The sequence below is a fragment of the Phascolarctos cinereus genome, unplaced genomic scaffold (assembly GCF_003287225.1).
Source record: "Phascolarctos cinereus isolate Bilbo 61053 unplaced genomic scaffold, phaCin_HiC Scaffold_726;HRSCAF=1367, whole genome shotgun sequence".
In the NCBI taxonomy this organism is placed as follows: domain Eukaryota; kingdom Metazoa; phylum Chordata; class Mammalia; order Diprotodontia; family Phascolarctidae; genus Phascolarctos; species Phascolarctos cinereus.
Genome location: NW_027556098.1, coordinates 107,372,065 through 107,393,591, shown reverse-complemented (window position 1 = coordinate 107,393,591; position 21,527 = coordinate 107,372,065).

Below are 21,527 nucleotides of genomic sequence, written 5' to 3'. Positions count from 1 at the left end.
ACAAGAATGACCCACACATACCAAAATATTCATAGTAGCATTTTTCAGAATTGGAAACAAAGTAGACACCCAATGATTGAGGAATGAATAAGCAAGTTCTGGTATAGGAATGTAATAGAATATTACCATTAAGAAATAAGGAATACAACGAAGCATATATAAACAAATGAAATCTAAGGCAAGCAAAACCAGAAAGACATGAATATATAGTGACTGCAATGATGCAAATAGAAATATCAATTAAAAATTGAAAATGAATTGTAATATAGTATCATGCCAAATTTGGCTCCAAAGAAGAACTTCAGAAGGAATCTCCTGCCTCTTATTTTATAGACCTGGGGGACTAAGTGTGGACCATTATAACTAATATATGACTCTCTATACGTTGGCTAGTTTTCTTGAACTTTCCCCCCACTTCTGTTATTTGTTATAAGTGATGAACTTTTTAGAGGTAGCACATTGGAAAATGCAGATAATATATAAGCAAAAAGATAAAACACAATGTTGTTTTAATTTTTTTAAAAGTCAATGGCCTGGACAAATATGGTCAGGTCCAAAGAATCTTGATCATTATAGTATAGGATATTAACATAAGAAGTCAGGATTAATAACAATACCAGAGGATACCAAATTTTAATTCAGTGTTTATATTCCTGGATTATTTATTTCTTGTTTAGAATGCCATAGGAATAAAATAAAAGCCACATTTACTGATTTCTGTTTTCTCAGTATTTATGAAATAATTGATAGCTTGCCATTTTGAGTTGATGGACTTCTTTGCAAACTCCCTCTATTTAATCTACTGTCATATATGATTTGCTTGCATTCTCAAAATGCCTTACTCTTGTTTGATAACCTTAAAGTCATGAAAGATTGAGCTCTGGTGATGACACAGCTAAGAAATATGACCTTTATTACTTAACATTGGGAATATTTCTACATCTATTAGCTGAAAAGTAGAGATTCTGGATTAACATTGGCTGCAGATAGAATTCTTTTGATTAGTAGAATCAATCATGAGGGATCTTCAAGGATTTCAAACAATCTGCCACTTCTTTTGGTTTTGCATATAAATAACCAGCTTGAAAGTATGCCTTTGAGAGCATGGTGAAGAGAGGTAACAAGAAATAGCTTGCTTTTATTTACTTTGCTGTTCTTTTAAGTTAGGAAACCCTTGGAAACCGTTTTGAAATAGCCACCTATTAATGGTGCCTAGATGACCTCCTTATATATATATATATAATAAAACTTTTAGAGGAAGCCTAGGAAGAAAGAAATTAGTGGGCAGTATTAATTACAAAGAACTGTCCAATTAAGGGTGTGTATGTATATGTATATGTATGTATATATGCACACATCTATCTATCTATATATGTATGCATGTATGTATATATGGAGAGAGAAAGAGAGAGTATAGCTTGTCCACAACTACATTAAAGAACAGAGTTTTTGAGGAGAACTGGGTTTAGAAGTTGGCAGAATAGGTGTGACCATTCCCCATCTGTTTTGCTGAAGTCTGAAATTCCACAGCTAGAGATCTATTCCTTTCTTAAATAACTCTGGGGAGAGGTAAGATAGAAAGCCACAATTTCAAATGTAGAATTGATGAATTTATCATTTTTTTCTATGATGATTTTGAAGGAGAAAAAGAGGAAGGAAGGGGGGAAGCAATTATTTGCTACTTTGAGTAGAGGAATGTAGTAGCTCCATGGATTTGCAGTGTAGGGAGGCATAGGTTCCAAAGAAAGAAGATCCTCAGAACTTGAGGGCAAGATTATAAAATTTCACTTTATGAAACTAAAATGAATTTATAGAAGTAAATGGGAATAATCATATGAATAAAGCTTCTCAGACAATATCCTACCTCTGAAGATTGGTTTGTAAAGTACATATGTAGTAACACTAAGGTATCTTCCAATTCTCATTCAGAAGTCTAGATGTCCCCTTAAGTGCTTTCAGGAAAATACTAATCAAAAATATAATAAGATGTAAACTAATTGATTGTCGTAGAAACATGAAATCTTAGAAGGGAAATCAACTTAAGATCATCTAGACCCCCACCCTAAATTTTGAGTTGAGGAGACTGAGGCACCGAGATACTAAATGATTTGCCCATGGTCACACAGCTAATAAGTGATAAAAATATAAATTGATTTCAAGGTTCCTGCCTCCAAGGCAAGTTCTGTTTTGTCCTTTAACTAATCTTTATATTATATAATTATGAGGTTTTTAACCAACCTGGTTTTCCTTCCCTTAACATGTGGCAGTCTCCCTTCCTTCCTGAAACATAGTGTCTGAACAGAACACAGTAACCTCGATATGATCTGACCAGGGCAGAGCTCATTGTGAGTCTATCTCCTTCATTATAGTGGCATTATGCATCTATTAACTCAGCTTAGAATTACATTAGCATTTTTGCTGATCATATTATACTGTTAACTCATATTGAATTTATGATCCACTAAAACCCTCAGTTCTTTTTCACACAGATTGTTATCTACCCATATTTCCCACCATCCTCTACTTGTACACCTAATTTTTTGAACTGGAGTATAGGAGTATACAATTATCAGTATTTGATTTGGTATTATTACATTTTATTCACCACTCTGACCTGCAAGACTCTTTTGGATCCGATTCATTCACTCCATGCACCCCAACTTTGTGTTATTTGTGCATTTGATAAGTATTACATCTATATCATCTCCTTATATAATGTTGAGCAGAACATGGCTAAAAATAGAGCCCTGTTGCAGATTAGTTGGCATTGGTCCAGTAAATATCACTTCTTGAGACAATTCATTCAGGGTTCAGAGCCCCTGCAACTCTGCTGTCATCCAGTCCATGTTTCTTCATCTTGTCATGAGGATATCATAACAGCTTCTGAGTCAACAAGTCAACAAAAGACTTGGTGAGATACAGATATGTCTATAGTATTCCACTGATCAACCAGAGTCCTAACTGTTTCAAAAAGGATTATGCTATCATGACACTTTTCTTGTTTCCTGCTCTAGGGCAGCAGGTTCCCTGAGAAGCAAATAGAATCCCTGACCAATTGGCATATATCTCTTTGCAGGTAAGATAGGTACAACAGGTAGAGTGAACTTAGCAGGAGAACAATATATACAACCACAACATTATAAAGACAGTTTTGAAAGACTTAAGCACTCAATTTCAGAGGACCAATTAGAGGCAACAATGTAGTCGCTGGAGAGAGCTTTGTGCCATGAAGACCTGAGTTCAAATATCATCTCAAATACTTAGTAATTGTGTGACCCTAGGCAAATTATTTAACTTCAGTTTCCTCAGTTTCCTCAACTGTAAAATGGAAGGGGGTAATAATATCACCCACCTTGAAAGTTTGTTTTAAGTATAATATGAGATAATATTTGCAAAAATCACTTATTAAGGTGCTTGGCACTTAGTAGGTATTATATAAAATGCTTATTTCCTTTCCCTTTCCCTTCTCAGTGAGAAAGCATGTACTTTCTAACAGAGAGAAATAATCAACTCAGGATGCAGGATTTGTTTTGGATGTGAGAAATACAGGGATTTGTTTTGTAGGCCTATGCAAATATGTTAAAAGGCTTTCTTTTTTCTTTTCCAATTGTAGGTGAGAAGTAGAAAAGAGAGATTTTTGTTAATTAAAAAAATAACTGAATGTTTTTTTTAAAAGATAGCTATATCGGGATATCAGAGCCTGATACTGTGATTTCTATTAAGATCATCTTAGTTTCATCATTTAAAAAATACAGACTAGATGGTTCAGTAGGAAGACATTGGATTTGGAGTGAGTAAATCTATATTTGAATCACAGTGATTTCACTTACTAGCAATCTGATCTTGGACATGTACATCTTTTCTGGACCTCAGTTTTCTCCTCTGTTAAATGGGGGAGAGAGGATTGGAATATGTGACCTCCAAGGTCCCGTCTATTTCTCAAGCTATGAGCCTATGATCCTATGTGATCAATTTCTTTACTCAGCAAAGCAAACTTCTTATTTAAATTGGATTTCTTAAATATATGTGTGTGTGTGTGTGTGTGTATACATATATATATATATATATATATATATATATATTATTTTTTTTTTTCCTTCTGGGAAAAGAATGTGCTGATAAGCCTAGTACAAGTGTTCCAGTCCACTGGGCTATGATATTTATTACTGTAAATTAATAAGTTCACATGCTAGTTAATAGTATATCTCCTGTGAGTTGGGTTAGTGTGAATTAGTAGCTTCGTTACCCTTAAGTAAAGTGATAAAATCAAGTTCCTAAGTCCCCAATGCTTAGGGCTAGAGGTTGGGCCCAGAGTAATCTCAAGAAACTTTTTGGGCTTCCCTTCGTGTGCCTCCCTGGGGGTCCACCTGCAGAATCAAAGAGCATTGAACAGTATAGACATAGAGATAGGAAATGTAGCTGGTAAGTTGTTTAGTTGTGTCTGATTCTTCATGACCCCATTTGGGGTTTTCTTGGCAGAGATCTAGAGTGGTTTGCCATTTCCTTCTCCAGCTCATTTTTACAGATGAAGAAACTGAGGCAAACAAGGTAAAATGTCTTGCTCATGGTCACACAGCTAGCGTCTGAGGCCAGTTGGATCTCAGGTCTTCCTGACTCTGGACCCAGCGCTCTGTGCACTATGGCTCCACCTAGCTGCCCCAATAGTAACCAAGTGCAAAGTCTGTTTCAGCCTCTTACACTGCTCAATCCATATCAGATATGAACAGGACCCTCAGGGTTACATTGTAAGAGAAGATAACCAGAAAATCCACAAATCTTTTATTCATAACAATGTCAAACAGTGCAATTCTGAAAGAACCACAAATTAAAAAAAACTCTGAAATCTTCAGGGCACCACTTTTGATAATTGGAGCTAAGTACCCTCTTTTTCTTACCTCCTTTTCTTGCCTTTTTCTTTCACAAACTTTTTTTTTGGTTAGGCAGTGGTTTTAAGTGACTTGCTAGTGACACAACTAGTAAGTGTTATGTGTCTAAGGCCGGATTTGAACTCAGATCCTCATGAATCCAGGGCCTGTGCTCTATCTACTGTGCCACCTAGCTGTCCCAAATATTTATAGTGGCTCTGTTTTTTTGGTGAGGCAATTGGGGTTAAGTGTCTTGCCCAGAGTCACACAGCTAGTATTATGTATCTGAGGCCGGATTTGAACACCAGTCCTCCTGAATCTAGGGCCAGTGCTCTATCCACTGCACCACCTAGGTGTCCCTCTTTCACAAACTTTCTAAATTACAGGTTGCCCCTTTCCTTCTGACTACATTATCTGACTTTAGACATTCTCATCCTTTTCCTCCTTTTGGGGTAGTTTGGGTTTTGCTCCCTCCTTATTTCCTCTTCATTTCCACATGGTCACTTTCTCAATTGTCCAAGAAACTTCTATTAAAACTACATTCTATGAACTGCATAAAAAAAAATCCCACTAATGCAGACATGCAGCAGGCTTAGCCTAAATCACCCTGTGGCCCTTCTTTATCACCATCTTAACTATGTATCGACAGGTAGGAGATGGCTATGCAAGGAGTCTGTAAATGAAGGGTTTCTAACATTTTTCATATTATGGATCACTTTGGCAGTCTGCTGAAACCTTCAAGTTACTTCTCAAAATAATTGTTTTGAATGTATTAAATCAACTAAATAGTACTATGAAAGCAAGCAATTTTAGTGAAAAGCATTTTTTTTTTACAAAGAAGTTCACAAACCTGAAGTTAAGAACCCGTGGTTCTGATTTCTTTCTTCACCTGTTTCTTAATCTGGGCAGGCCTGGCCATGATTGTTAGTTGTGAAAGTGCCATGTTTCACGTAGAAGTCATTTGTATACAAAAGACTGAATCCACACTAATGTCTGCAGCAGAGAACAATTAGTGAATTAATGAATTGTGCCAAATTTTATGATCTTCTTCACAAAGGTAATTGTTGATTTAAGAAATGCATTTTGCCTTGATGAGAGTATATTTGTAAAAGAAAATGGCTTTGCAGCTATTTTGCTGGCATGCTAGAACTTCAAAAGTGAATTAGCATTTCACAACAGGGAACAGAGCTCAGTCAACCTTTCCTTTCCTAGAACAGTAATGAAGTCATAAAGCTTTCCTTAAACAAGCAGTTACCAGTGGGAGGTGAGGTGTTAACTTAAGCTAAGGAATTTATCAATCTTTCTTTCTCCACTACAGACACTAGTCTTAAAGCAAGAGTTCTTAATCTGTTGTCTGTAAGTTTCATTAAAAATATTTCAATAATGATGTTTCAATATAGTTGGTTTCCTTTACAATCCTATATATTTTATGCATTTAAAATTACCATCCTGAATAGGAATCTATAGGCTTCAACAAAATACCAAAGAGGACCCTCACACACACACACACACACACACACACATACACAATTAAGAATCTTTATGATAAAGTCTTAAGCCAACAAGCACACATGCCAGTTTATTTTTTGTTTGCTTATTTATTTTTTACTAGACCGGTGATTTTTTGCTGAAGTACATTCCTAGCATGTAAATCCTCTCTACAAGTGCAAATCTAAATCGAGTCTGTAACTTTAGTTTGAGAGTATTTTCTGGGGTCACTAAGAGGTTAAAAGACTTTTCCAGGGTCACACAGCTAGAATTGATCTGAGGAGGGACAGGAACCCAGGTCTTCCTCTGATGCTGGGCATTATCCATTATGTTACTCTGCCTCTCAGAAAGTTATTCAGTTAAAATGTTCATTTGTCCTAATGATCTGCATTCAATTTTTTTTTAAATTTTTTTAAAATTAGATAGATTTCTGTACTGAAAATTCAGTGGCTTGTCTCTTTTTGACCAGGACCCTGATAAGCCCCATGAATTTAAATTTATGGATTCCCTTGTTACTGATATGCCACCTGGCTCCTTTGAATTATTGCAGTCACCAAATGAATTTTATAGTCCATTGGGGGCTGTCCATGCTTGTTAAGGTGATATTTCTATCGCTGGTGTAGCATGGAATCTCATCTCCTTCCTGGTGATCATTTTCCCCAATCAGCTGACTCTTATTTTCTTCTTGAAAGAGCCTCTAAACTATGTGGCTTGTATTTTTTATCAGCCCAGTCAAAATATGGCATTTGAATAAAAATTCCTCCAGCTGTAAGTTATCCTTCTGGGGATTATGTGCATTGTAGATAACACATCTCTAAAGACATGATAAACTCATGGGATGCCATGATGTATGAAGTGCACCTCACTCTACTCTCCTTCTGATCTTGTGGACTATACCACCAGGGTGAGTTTGAGACTTCCCCTTCACTTCCCTTGGTTTTCATGCCATTTTCAAGAAAACTCTGCTTGCTTTTTCTGTTCCTTTATTGTCCAGACCAACAAAAAAGTCTTCCAGCTGCATGTGTTTGTGTCAAGGGTCAGGGAGGGAAGACCATGACTTTCCAAAGCATTCTTGCAAACCTTGACCCATTATTCTTTAAGAGCCTCTGGATAATTTGCCATCAGAACATATAACAGAGCTTAAAATGTTTCTTTAGGAGTCTCTAACATTCATCTCAGTTTGGCCCACCCTCCTCACCTTTTCTCCAAGCAAAAAATGTGTTCCCCCCAAAAGAAAATTGGGCAAATTTTGTGTGCCTTCTCAGCAATCTCTCCTTACTATCCTTCTTATAGGCAGAGAATTGCAATGAGGTTATTTAGAGGGCAGTCATCAAAGGGGATAAAGAAGAAAAAGACTGCATTTACTGCCTTCTCTCCCAATTTTAAACTCTTGCCTGTTGCTTTCTTCAAACCCACTGCTTCTCGTGCTATTTGATCTCCATTTCTGGAACTCAGACATGGCTGTTTTTCTGTTGCAAGGAGGAAAGACCTATGCTAATTATTTACTGTCTCCCTGTTATTAGCACAGATAATCATAAGTTGAATATAGCAAAAGAGTATGTGTATAAATTCAGATCAGGAAAAATATGGAAGGACTTTTAGTGAAATGCAGCCTGGTTTGATGCTATAAACCTAAATGATCCATAATCTTGATTTTCCTAGATTCTTGGCGTGGATCAAGGGATCACACATTGTAAGCTGAAAGGGACTTTCAAGGTCCTCCAGTGCAGAAGTGTCAAACATATTGCTAGTGGGCCACATGCAGCCCACAGCACTCCTTAATATATTCCAAACCATATTAAAATGTAATTGGGAAATATTTAATAAAATAAAATAAAAAAACCATAAGTAATAGTAACATCCAGTTTTCTAAATCAATATGTGGCCAGCAGGGATCCTTATGTGTAGTTTATTGACCCCTGTTTCTATTTGAGTTTGATACCACTGATCCAGTACAACCTTGTTTTATATATGAAGGAATTTATATACGAAGACATGTTAAGTGACTTGCCCAAAGTTGAATAGGTAGTATGTGTCAGAGCAGAGATTTGAACTCAGGACATCTGACCCCAAATCCATCACTCTTTCCACTACAAAAATTCTATTTTTCTTACATATAGAATGCCCATTGATTTCTCCAAATGGAGCAGTATATAATGGAGCTAGATTTGTGCCAAGAGCATCAAGTTACTGTGTTTACCCTCATTAGGAGAAGATGAGGATCTCTAATGTTACTGGAAATAATAAAATAATACTCTAGTGGTACTACGCTGCAGAACATGGTCCATGGCCTAATTGCTACTGTTTGGATGGTAGTGATCCCTTGGGATTAGAAACCAGTTCTGGATTTTCCAGGAAGCTGTGATGAGAACTGAGGTCACTATTTTGGCAGTGGAAAAAGAGTCAGAAGGCCTGAGTCCACATTGGGTCTCAGATATTTAGTAGCTTGTATGACTGTGGAAAAATCATTTAACCTCAGCCTTAGTTTTCCCATCTGTAAACTAAGAAGTTTGGGCTCGATGGTCTCAATGGTTCCTTTCAGCTCTGAATCAGTGATCCTATAATCATATATAACTTTCCTTTGCTCCTTTGCTTAGATCAACCAGGAACATTTGGAAGTCTGCCTATTAAAGAGAGTTCAGAGAGGTCCTCCATTATGTAAAGTTCTGTCCTGCTCTCACAGTCTCTCCATTCTATCATTCTCACTCTGGCTATTGGCTCTTCCCATGTGATCACCAGCCCTAGGGGCTTCCTCTTCCTGATATCTTGGATCTGTGGGCAGCACTGACCGGCATCCACAAGACTTCTTTTCTCTTCCAGTACCTAGTACTCTTTCTGGGACCCTAGATGTCAAGCAGTAGTAGTCTTTCCTGATCATTTTCCCAATGCCCACTGAAATTACACAGTTATAATAGTGGAAGTCTCTGTTAGGAACTTGGAGTCCTTCAGTATTTCCTAAGAAAGTGAATCTATGTGACACCGCTTAGTGTCCAGAACCTCGGCAGGGGTGGGGAACCTATGGCCTTGAGGCCACCTGTGGCCTTCTAGGTCCTCAAGCACAGTCCTTTGACTGAATCCAAAACTTTCTATGAGATCTCTATGAAATATGAAAATGATCTCCTTTGTGGAAAACATGTTCAAAGACAGAGACAAGGATGAGAAAGGACTGTGAGCTGCAGGGGTGGAAGGAGATCCCCCACTGATGTCATAACACACACCTGGCCCCCCACCTTCCTGTCCTGAACTGTGACCAGAGCTTCAGGGCATAGGTGGAAGGACAGGCAGGGTTACATCAAGGTGTCAGAGCAAGGCAGGATTAGGAAAGGCATCCTGTCTTCAGAAGAGAGGAAAGCCTGGGAAGTCCCACAACACCACTAGATCCCCCTGCAAAAAGGTGATGCACATTGATGATGGGGGAATGGTGGTGGAACCACAGTTAGACCCTAAATGAGAGGGTAACCCGGAAGCCAGACTACATCAGGATTCAGAGTTTTTTCCAACAATAAAGTGCAAAGGGGGAGCAAGAGGAAGCAGGCGGTCAGTGCTGCCACGGAGCCTCCACGTCAGAAAAGTGAGTACAAGAATCAAGATGGGTGCTTTCAGCAATGTCCCCGGTGTCTATGTCCATGTTTGTCTGATATACCCTTGCTCCTGGAGGTTTCTCCAGAGTATGGCAGCAGGGTGGAGTCCTCTTGCCCGTCTTATTCTGACACATTCGCACTATGTCTCCTTGCTCAGCTGTGCTAATGTTATATAGAATCTATTTCAGAGCAGCCTCCAGGCACTAGGTTTCTCAGTTTCCAATTCTCCTAAGATCAAGAGAATGTGAAGAGGGAAAAAGAAGAGGCAAAGGAAAGAAATAGTGAAGTCGCAGACCATCTGTCGCTGGCAATGCAATTTATAGGCAACGAGGGATTAGGAAATTTTTCTCATCTTCCTTCTCAGAGCACTGTGGGCTTTGGATGTAGGTTTTTAGTCTCAGAGTACAGCTGAAAGTCCTTGGCTTGATTTAGGGAAATTGCCCCAGAGAGAATTTCCAGTCACTGCAGAGGCTACATAAATACTTGGGAATATTGAAAGGAGATTCAAGCCTAAAGCAAGGGGTTACATCTGATGCCATGGGGGAAATTTTAAATCATAGGATTTAATAACGGCTAACAGTCGTAAAGCCATTTAAGGTTTACAAAGTACTTTACATGTATTATCTCATTTGAATCTCACAAGGCATCTTGGGATTTGCTGCCATTTTTATACCCATTTTACAGATGAAGAAACTGAGAGAGGCTAATAGAGATTAAATAGTTTACCTTCTAGCTGATATGCTTAGTATGGGTAGTATGTCTACCCTTAGGAGACAGAATCTGACTTTGGCTCTGCATGACTCCTAGCTCAGCACTATATTCACCATGTGCCCCGTGTCTGCCACGATCTAATTCAAAGTGACAAGGGGCAATAGAGATCAGTTGGTCCATTTTATAGACGAGGAAAGTGATTAACTTAATCATATTTGCATATGTCTTCTGACCGCATATCCAGTGCTCTTACCACACTTTTTAAAGCATCTTATTTCTTCCTTGTTAGCTAGCTATTTTCTAAGGGTAAAATTTTTAAGATGAATCCTTTCTTTACCAAAGGAAATTCTTCCCAATTATTGCACTTCATAACACTTAACCCTGAACCATTGATAGCTGGAAACTAACCAGCTGCACAGGGAGCAGCTAGATGGTGCAGTGGCTAGAGCAATGGGCCTGCCATCAGGAAGACCCGAGTTCAAATGTGGACTTAGATATTTTCTAGTTGTGTGATCCTGGGCAAGTCACTTAACCCTATTTGCCTCAGTTTCCTCATTTGTAAAATGAAGTGGAGAAGGAAATGGCAAATCATTTCCATTATCTTTGCCAAGAAAACCCAAATGGGGTCACAAAGAATCAGGCACAGTGGAAAAACCAAATGAACAATAATAACATCTAGTTGCATGAGAGATGAGTCTGGAGAAAATAGCAAGTGACATTCATAGCTCAGTGCTGTCGCTGAATTGCTTTCCCAGCGGAGTCATGTTATTTTTCACTACATATTAGCATCTTACTTGGTGCTATACTTAATGAAAATAAACACATTCATATGCTTGCTGAGGGGGCTTACAGTTTAAAGAGAAGGCCTATTGTACTGGGGATACAGCTGTTCGGGAAGATTGATGAAACCCAGGTCCAGAGCAGCTTGTCATCATGAAAGATCAGTCATAAGCAGGGATTTCTAGGGTTTTAGTGTTTGGCCCTCTGGCCAATTCAAAGGCAAGCAATTACATTCTACTTACAGGATTCCCCCTACCATTTCATTTGAATATAGCTTTCTTCTCTCTTCCCAGATGAGGGAAGAGTTAAATATCTGCTATGGTTTGCCTAACTGTGTGCGTGTTTTGGGGCTGGGTGGTGGTGTTGGTGAACTGATCCCTGGCTGTTCCCCCACTTACCGCATCAGAGCTTTCTGTGTGCAACTTAAGTAATTAATGCTTGTAAAGGCACTATGAGATACTTGTCTGAAAACAGGAGAGAAATACACAAGTTTTGCTATTTAGTTCCCATGAATCATTTAGCTTTGCTATAGAGAGGCAGGGAGATTCAGGGCAGATTCCACCTTGGATCACTGGATAAAATCATTGTCTTAACTGAAAAAAAATGAGGATTTGAGTATCATTTTCAGTATTGACTTTCCCTTTTCTGGAGCAGCTAGGTGGCACAGTAGGTAGAGCACCTGGCCTGGAGTCAGAAAGGTTCCTTTTCCTGAATTTAAATCTGACCTCAGGCACTTACTAGCCATGTGACCCTGGGCAAGTCACTTGACCTTGTTTACCTCAGTTTTCTCATCTGTAAAATGAATTGGAGAAGGAAAAGGCAAACCACTCCCGTTTCTTTGCCAAGTAAACCCCAAATAGGGTCATGGAGAGTGAAACATGATAGAAAACAATTGAACAACAGCAAGCTATCTTTCTGATATGCCTCATAATGGTATGGAGGTGATGCTGAGTTTTTCCCAGCTTATGAAGCACACATTTTGTCAGGATTGACCAAGATAAGAAGGCTTTGCATGTAAGTGCAGAGAAGGACTTTGTGTTTCTTGTCCAAACAACAACTTATCAAGTTAGAAATGATCATTATCAGAAGGGTGGACAATAGGAGGTAATTTTTCTTTAGTTTTTTCAGCTGCTCATGGAAACCATCAACTAAAGTGTGGTAAGTTAGGAACTGCCTTGGGGGAGCAGTCATGGACCCTTGAAATATTGAATTTAGATACAAATGGGAGACAGAAAACTCACCTTAATTAACTTTTTAAAAAAATATCAAACCTTGTAACCACTATGAGTTTCCTTTCCTCCATCACATCCATCCATTCTTTCTCATATTTTTTTATCCTCAGGTCATGCTACATGTCTGCCATATTGCCTTACCTAATTTGCTTAAAAGCTGTAATATTTTTTAGCTTTCTTCAGTCTTGCCATATCAGTCTACTCCTTCATTCTTTAAGATTGACTAACACAATCGTTTACAAATAAAAAAAAATCTATCAATCAGTTTGTAAAAATCAATATCCCACAGCATTTGACAGGAGAGCCTAAGAGTTGCCCGAGGATTTTGAGAGAGCAAATCCAAGTGCATTTTCCCCCTAAGTTCAGCAATGCTAGGACATAGCCAATTCAAGATCACTATAACTACTACCAGTAATATCACAATGATCACAAATGATCATTTCTTGCTATAAGGACACTGCCTGAGCATCAGATAGGCAATATTTGTCCTGCTAGTAATACTCTGCCTCAGTCTCTGAAGGGTGGATCATTATATATTATGATTTCTTGTGGTCTCTATGGGGTTTTGCAGCTATTAAATTCTCCCAGCTGGTATCAAGAGCTGATTGTCAAATTTTTATTATTATACTCATTATGAATATTATTTCATTATTGTGAAAAATATTATCCATTATGAATATTTACACCCTAAAAATCAAGAGATGCTGCAAATCAGAGATTGGTTTATTATTTTGTTTATTGTCTAAAATTAAGAAAGTATTAAGAAAAATGTTAATAGTACAGATTAAATGTGTATCATGCATTTGTTAAGGGTATCTTGTCTTCTAGGCACTGTACTAAGCTCTGGGGATATAGAAAAAAAAAGCAATAAAGTCACTGCCCTCATGTAGCTACGTTTGAATGAAGGAGATAATAAGTAGATACTTAACTATAAACAATACATTTACAGAGCAGAAGGAAATTAACCTTAAAAAGGAAGCCACTTGGCAGCTAGTGAGACAGGAAGAAAATTGAACAGAATCTTGGAGGAAGTGGGAGGTCAGGAGGGAGAATATTTCCAGTATGGAGGATGGACAGTGCAAAAGCAGGGATGCTATATGGAACATCGCGTGTAAATTGCATCAAGAAGACCAATATAGGTTTCCCCTGGAAACATCAGAATGTACACAATTTCTCGTTCTTGTCTATGGCAACTTAGTTCTCTTATCAGCACAAAGCTAACAAGGCATGGGACATAGAGCAAATTTATTACACACAACAACGAATACTAAAAGGACTCAATATATGATCCCATACATCAGGGCATTTTATTAACCTGTTTTGTGTATCACGGTCTCCTTTGTCAGTCTGGTGAAGACAGAGGACCCCAAGTTAAAAATACTTGCCATGTACAGTCAAGAAAATGTTCCCCTTTCTTGGGCACTTCCCAGAGACAGAAATACCTACTTCAGACATAGAGAGCTGCCTTTTCCTTGAACCTCACCCCTTTACTACCCCATGCTCTTGCCTTTCCTTCCTTCCTTCCTTCCTTCCTTCCTCCCTCCCTCCTTCCCTCCCTCCCTCCCTCCTTCCTTCCTTCCCTCCTTCCTTCCTTCCTTCCTTCCCTCCCTCCTCCCTCCCTCCCTCCCTCCCTCCTTCCCTCCCTCCCTCCTTCCTTCCTTCCCTCCTTCCTTCCTTCCTTCCTTCCCTCCCTCCTCCCTCCCTCCCTCCCTCCCTCCCTCCTTCCTTCCCTCCTTCCTTCCCTCCTTCCTTCCCTCCTTCCTTCCCTCCTTCCTTCCTTCCTTCCTTCCTTCCTTCCTTCCTTCCTTCCTTCCTTCCTTCCTTCCTCCTTCCTTCCCTCCCTCCTTCCTTCCTTCCCCCCTCCCTCCCTCCCTCCTTCCTCCCTCCCTCCCTCCCTCCCTCCCTCCCTCCCTCCCTCCTCCTTCCTTCCCTTCCCTCCCTCCCTTCTCCTCCCTCCCTCCCTCCCTCCTTCCTTCCTTCCTTCCCTCCCTCCCTCCCTCCTCCCTCCCTCCCTCCCTCCTCCCTCCCTCCCTCTATTCTTACTTCCTTCCTTCTTTCCTTCCTTCCTTCCTTCCTTCCTTCCTTCCTTCCTTCCTTCCTTCCTTCCTTCCTTCCCTTCTTGCCTTCTTTTTTTTTCAAGAGGGAAAAGAAGAACAAACTCTTAGAATTTCTATGGAATGTATAAATCAATCCTTACTTTCTCTAGGGACATAGATAACCACTATACAGATAAAGAATTACCCTGTGGCGGTGCCTCTCTCTCCCACTTCCAGCATGGAAAGTGTCCTAAATTGGTAGAGAGTTCTTCCCCTCCCCTAGACTTGCATAATCCACATGACTTAGCATTAGTAGAGGGTAAGTTCTCTTAGTTATGGCTCTGACTCTTTACTGCTCATTGTTTCCTGACCATCCCTTGGTCCGAAGTTCCCTGCCACAGGGGTCTCATTCCCCCTTCCATCACTCTTCCAGTTACACAATTTGCCATTTTCTCTTTCCATATGCCATGCAGTTCAGTGTCACCTGGTGCTCACTTGCTCTTGTAGAGGCTTGAATGCTCCATCACTTTGCTGAACTGCCACTGCCATTACTCTGTAATCTGCAAAGGGTTGCATTCTTTTAAGAGATGTTTCAGGTGTAGTCACCACATTTCTAGGTATTTTGTTAGTTAGACTCATTACCTCACCTGCATTGCATCCAAAGGGCCTCAGCCAGCTAGGTGTAGGCCTTTCTGAAGACCAGTGACACTTTCTCAATGGTCTCCAGCGCTATTTCCTAGAACAAATACACTGATTAAATTCCATTTGCCTCTTTGACTCAAATGGTGAGAACCTCCTTCTAAATTCTTTGGACTTCAGAAAAAAAATTGTACTTCTTTTCATTTGCTTTTCCAGATCTTATCATCTGTCTTTCTCTGCCTCTATTCTCTCCCTTCCCCAACTATGACTAAGTCATGAAAATAATAATGAATCTAAGAGAAATCTCACTTATACACTAGAAACACCAAAGGGGGAAGAGACAAAGAACACTACCAAATACTCTGTCTCATCCCATATTCCTGTTACATTTGATTTCTTTAGTTCTTTAGTCAGCATTCTCCTCCAAGCCAGAGACTGCTAGAATTCAAAATTATGCCAGCTACATGCAGGCAGGAATTGGCTCAGTGGATAAAGTGTTGGGCCAGGAGTCAGGAACATCTGAATTGAAATCCCATTTCAGACATTTGGTAGCTGTGCGACCCTGGGCAAGTCACTTACCCTCTGCCTGCCTTAATCCACTGGAGAAAGAAATGGCACATCACTCTGATATCTTTGCCAACAAAACCTGATAATCAGAGTCCTGAGAGGAGGGAGATTAAATCATACTAACCAAATCCACAAGAGTCAGTTGCTGCCTTCATCAACCCTTGCTACTACTTTGTCTCTCTCTTCTTAAACCTTAGAAAATTTAACACTTCTATAAAATAATTAAACACTAATAATCTATTATTAGTAAACATGTATATTGCATCTATGTATATATATGTGTGCATACATATATGTACATGGAGATATATATATATATGTATGTATACACACACATACATATATATGTATGTGTGTGTTTGTATTTAAACTTTATAACTATCCTGGGAAGTGGTCAAGGTATATTTACATTATTCTTCTCATTTTCTAGATGAGGAATTGAAGTTGAAAATGTTTGTCCAGATCTTTCTAAATCAGTGGTAGAGTAGAGACTATAATGTTGCTTTTTGAGAGGTAGCACCACACCATGGTTAATGTATAGATGTTGATATCAAGGAGATTTGGGTTCAAAACCCTCTTCAGTTATTCACTAATTTGGCAAATCGCTAAACTTCTCTGAGGCTCAGTTTCATCATCTTTACAATGAGGAAGTTGGACTTTCTATCGTCTATCATCCTTTCCAGCTCTTTATCTATAATTCTTGTCTAATGTCTTAATAAAGTTAATTATAGTCCCCCCCGTTAAATGAAAATCCTTATTGTTTTTGTTGTTTATTTCTTCACGAGCCCCTGGACCATATCATGCCAATACAGTCCATGGGGTTTTCTTGACAAAGGTATTAGAGTGGTGTGCCATTTCCTTCTCCAGTGGAGTAAGGCAGGCAGAGGGTACGTGACTTTCAAAGAGACACATAGCTAGTAAGTGTCTGAAGTGGGATTTCAACTCAGGTCTTTCTGACTCCAGGCCCAGCACTCTATCCACTAAACAACTTTCTGCCTGCATGGAGCTGGCATAATTTTGAATTCTAGCAATCTCTGACTTGGAGGAGAAGAATGCTGACATTTCAGAACATTAGGTCTCTGCTCAAGTGTTGCCCTCATGCCACACCATAGCATAGAAATGAGCCTAATTCTCAAAGATTCCAGTCTGGAATGTAAACCCTGGTAGATCCTACCAAGCTAGAGGGGTTTCTAGAATGACCAAAATGTATATCTAAACCTTTGGTAATTCTTCACCTATCTGATACATTTTCTGAGGAAGAAATATTATTCAATTTATGGATGTTACATTCATGAAAATCTGTACATCAAATAGTGTTTTTGTTTGACATGTGTATATATTACATATAATATACACACTGTATTTATTATACATATAATGTATATACTGTATGTATATCTTTAAGATTCATTTCAACAGGAAAAAAAGATGGCCCAAGACATAATAAAATCATTTTGAAGAATGCAGCAAGCCTGTTTAAATAGCATGTTTAAAAGAAAAATGATTTTTTTCCTGATAGAAGAAAATGTGATCTAAATAACTTCCAAAAATAACACACTAGCTTAGCTATACAAGGTTAAGATAATAATCCTGAACACATAATGGAAGGTGCTGAAGAAAAGAGAAATGGATATTAAAGACTCCACAAGCCCAGAAATGAGTCACTTCGCGTGGTGTATCAGGGGCTCATTTTTGGCCCTCAGGAAATGCAACCAGTTGACAACAAGCTATGGATCTCATTCTTAACCTTTCATTGGAATAGATGTCCTCTGAGGTCCCTTCCAACTTTGAGATTCTAAGGTTTTGTGTCCACATTTATTCCTTTTAATTTGGAGGGCTTTTTCTTTTGTCTTTGTTTTTAATTTTAAACTTTTTTTAAAAATTTCTTTCTTCAGGATGAATTTTTTCCATTTCTTATCAAGTTCATTTTTTTTTTCTTATAACCCCTCCTCATGGGTGCTGCTCTCCCTTTGCTGCATCTTGTTTTTAGCAAAATCAGCTTTTATTAAATTCAATGCAACAAGCATTTATTAAGCACCTGGACTGTTTCTAGCTTTTGAAAGGTCCATGGAATATTGAAGAAAGAAGGAGAGGGAGACAGATTCAGAGATACAGAAGCAGAAAGAGACAGAGAAATGCAGAGATATGCATATATATAGAGAGAGGGACAGAGACACAGAGAAGGAGGAGAGACAGAGAAGAGAGAGAGAGAGAGAGAGAGAGAGAGAGAGAGAGAGAGAGAGAGAGAGAGAGAGAGAGAATGGATTATAGCAGTGTTGTATTACACTGAAATCAAATGTCAGTTGAGGCATTAAATATCAGGTACAAATTAAACACACCTAATGATACATTCATTCCTTTTGGTTACTAAGGCATCAACTCAAAATGATAGTACTACTATTTACAGTACTTCAATACACCAAGAATCCTTGATTTCACCATTGTGGCTATTCTTTCCTTCATTTCAGATTGCAACCCCACTATGACTTCATATAAGGTCTGTGCCATATATTAAGTTGCCATGGCCAGATGAAAGAGTGTGACATTATGATCAAATTTGGCTATAATATCTTTATTATAGTATATTTAATTGATTTTAGTTGGCATAGCCTTATGCTGGTTATGCCCTACAATAATTTACATTTTACTCTGAAATTATACATATATGGGGCATCCTAAAATTCTAGTATGGTTTAAAACTTTAATAATTCAAAACCACAGGATCTCCTATATTATCTCACTTCATAGTATTATAGTAGGAGAGTCCTAAAAGGAAGATTAGGAATCATCTAGTCCAATCTCTTTTTTTAATCTTTCCAACAACCCTGAAAGATAGGCAGAAGAAGTGTTGTTGACTGTTATAGATGAGGAAACTATCTCTCAAGAAAGTAGGGTGATATACTTATGCTCATATGGTTAATAAGTGGCAGATTTTGGCTTTCTAACTTAAGATATACCAGATGTTCTGGTAGTATCCATGTGGTTTCATAAACTATTGACACATCTTAGGTTTAGCAACCAGAAGCAGATTCTGGGCCCTTTAGGTTGGGAGAGGTTTTTTGTTTGTTTCTTTGCTTTTAAACTGATGATTATTCTGCTGAAGAAGACTGTGCCTTTGAACTTGTGAGACCTGATTTATATGATCTGTTATAAGCACTCAAGGACATTGGAACACTTTTACTATAAAATCTGATCTGAACTGAGATGTTTAGTCTCACTGAGTTTGACTGTGGTCCTAGCCTGGCATAGTGGATAGAAAGCTGAACTTGTTTGGCAGTCCTGGCTTCAAATGTCATTTCTGATACTTACCACAGATAAGGTAATAGTCCACGAATGGGGAACCTGTGGCCTCAAGGCCACATGTGGCCCTCTAGGTTCTCAAGTCCAGCCCTTTCAGTCAAAGGCCATATTTGAGGACCTAGAGCATCACTTGTGGCATCATAGCTGCAGGTTCCCCACCCCAACTTAGTCTCTCTGAGCCTTAATTTCCATGTATTGTGTCATGGGATAATAATATCTCCAGTAGTCATGAAGATCAAATAATATCCTGCACATGAATTACTTAGCAAGCTTTAAAAAATAGTATCATACCCTGCTGTTATTATTGTTATTATTATTATTTCTGGAAAAATATGCCTATAATTTCTTTTTATTTACATCATTAGAAGATTAAGTTTATTTGATTTTCAACATTCTCTTCCTGTACCTTTCTTGGCTGTGGTTTCCTCATCTGTAAAATGAGGAGGTTGCATGAGATGATTTGTGAGGTTTCTTGCAATTCTGACATTCCATGGTTTTAGGACCAAGCCCCTATCATTCTTTTAGTAGCATGCCTGGCAGAGATCCACAGGTAGTTGTTGCCCTGTAAGAAATGTTTTCAGATGATGATGATGCTTAGGGCTGTTTTTCATTTTACCTAAAGTGAAGAAACAGTTGCTCTATTTCTATTTATTATGTTACGAGACCCCATTTCTAGATTGCTACTTCTACCTCTATGTTCCTTAATTATTCCGGAAGATTGGGAGGGGTGGGGAAAATGTTTTGGCTTCTCTCCTCTCTCTCTCTCTCTGCAGTCCTCATTAAGTCTTCCTTTTATTTTTTTTCTTTATCTCTGTGTCTTCCCTCCTACTCTGTCACCAAAAAAAATCCTTTTAATATGTTAAAAAAAATTCTTTGAAAAAGATACCGTCTCTGTCACTTCTCTCTCTCTCTTTCTCTCTCTTTAAATCAGACAGTAAAATAAAAATTGGCGTATTGATAAAAAGCCTCTGAGGCTGCAGCCTGCTGCTTCCTGGTGATTAGGTGTGAGAAGGTGGCCTTTCTCAGTTCCAATAGAAAATATGCAAATGATGATATTTAAACCAAAATGAGAGCGTGGTAGAGGAGGAGCAGGAGGTGCGTTTGTTTTCTCCCTCCCTCATTGACTCTCTTTTGTATGGCTGTCCAGGGAACAGCTCAGACCTCCTTGGACAAAGAATTGAAGATTAAAGAGAGGTTCATGCACAACCACACACTAATATTCCTAGTTGGGAAGAAACTATTCTTGGCCTTAATTCAAGAATTATAAAATTTTCCATTCTTGCATCAAATCCCAGCATTTTGTTTTCGGACTAATTTTACTGAGTCCGGTGTTCTTGAGTCCCTACAGACTTCTTAAGTAGAAAAAAATACAATTTATGATAGATAGGTCCATATCTGATATTCCTAAGTGGAAATAAGAGTAGGCTTCTGAATATTGAAATTATATGATCTTTCCTAAGCATTTAAGTAGCCTCTTTAATTTATTTGCCTTAATAACAGATGAAAAGAAGCACTTTGATTGGGTTATGTGGAGCTGGAGATTTGATATGCAGATGAGCTATGTAAAATTTAATGAGGAATGGGAGTTAAAGATGAATAGGATGTGTGTAAGCTTTGGGATCCATATATGAATAACCTGAGATTCCAACTGGTGTGGGAACTCTACCAATGCAAATCTATGGTTTTGTTGGTATAAAAACTCTACCAATAAAGGTCCCAGCCCATCTATTAGTAAGCTCCTTGAAATTATGGATGGTTTTATTTGTGTGTATATCCCCAGCACCTACTACATAGTAGGCATTTAATAAGAGATTATTGATTGCTTAATTAGTTGAGACGTCTTACAAAGTTGAGGCTCAGAGAGCTTAAAGTGGCATATTGATCACATGACAAATGTCTGAATTTTAATCCAGATCTTTCTGACTCTGAGTCCTCCACCTAATGGTTTGGGGATACTTGTGTTAACAATAACTTGCATTTGTATAGCATTTTAACATTTACAAAACATCTTTTTTATGCCAATCCTGTGAAGAGTAGTATCATTGCTCTTACTTTGTAGAGGAAAGAATCAGAGAGGATATACAACTGGAAAGTATCAGACCTGAGATGAAAGTCTAGTGCTTCTCACTTTCAGGCTGGTGAGGACTCTTTATATTGTAATCTGCTGCTAATGAAAATAATGTTGAGATGATGATGAGGAGGAGGAGGAGGAGGAGGAGGAAGAGAAGGAGAAAGAAGAGGAGGATGATAACAACTACCTCAAGGTCACATAGTGATACATAGCAGAGCTGAAATTCAACCCAGGTCTTATGACATGAAACAGTATTC